The sequence below is a fragment of the Pelodiscus sinensis genome, chromosome 22 (assembly GCF_052426305.1).
Source record: "Pelodiscus sinensis isolate ZL-2025 chromosome 22, ASM5242630v1, whole genome shotgun sequence".
Lineage (NCBI taxonomy): Eukaryota > Metazoa > Chordata > Testudines > Trionychidae > Pelodiscus > Pelodiscus sinensis.
Window position 1 is genome coordinate 8,948,787 of NC_143073.1, and position 1,030 is coordinate 8,949,816.

A 1,030-nucleotide genomic window follows, 5' to 3' on the forward strand; every position below is an offset into this window, starting at 1 on the left:
GTATGCAAAAGGAGGGAGACGAGACTGGGGGGGGGGGGGTCTCTTTTGTTTTAAATTCCCTGGCTGCAGCATGAAACTGACACGCCGGAGGGCCCCGCAGGCTGCTGGGGGATGTAGTTTCCCACACAGGCGCACACACCCCCTTTTGCGGCTGCTTCTGCAGGCTAGGGAAGAGGAGAGGCAGAGGGGGAAGGAGGGAGGCATGGGTGAAAGACGATGGAGCCTGGTCTTGTGGGCAAGGCACTAGCGAGCTCTTCCTTCGGCCCCTGGTTCCCCTTGTGACCTTGAGCCAGGCTGCACCCCAGGATGCTGTAAGGAAATCCAGAGCTACGGCAGTGAGGACAGGAAACTAGAGCCAGAAAACGGGACTGGAGTAAGGGGGAGAGGGGGCTGCTCTTTTTTAAACCTGGGCAAATCGGGACTGACTCTGCTGAGATCGGGGAGAAGAAGTCCCGGCAGCTGGAAGGAGAGGTGGGGGAAAAAAGAGGCTAGCTGGGAAGGGGAAGGAAGGCTTCTGCTTCAGCAACAGGGCTACATGTGGATGCTCTGTGTTTGCACGGACCCTAATTGACTTCAGAGGGGAGCTGCAGCTGACCAAGGACTGGGCACATTCCTTGCAGGATCGGGGTCCGGTAGAGAAAGCCACACACAAACTATTGACCACGCATCTTGGTAGATTCTCCAGCGCTGACAATTTTCCAGTCAAGATGGGATGCTTTTCTAGATGACCTGCTCTAGAAATTATTTTGGGGAAGTCCTGTGGCCTATGTTATCCCAGCCAGACTGGATGGTTACAATGGTCCCTTCTGGCCTTACAAATCTGTGAATCTAGTGCAAAACACTACCAGATCAGAATGCTCCCACTCCCTGAGGGGGTAAATAACCACTCAAGTTGCAGGGCAACAGTGAATCGGCCCATGGAGAGAAAGAGGCTAGAGATGGGGGAGGAGCAGGGCTGAGTCTTCACTGCCTAGTGCTTTAGTCCTTTGTACTACTCTGGTAGCACCAGTATAAATACAGCACAAGGTGC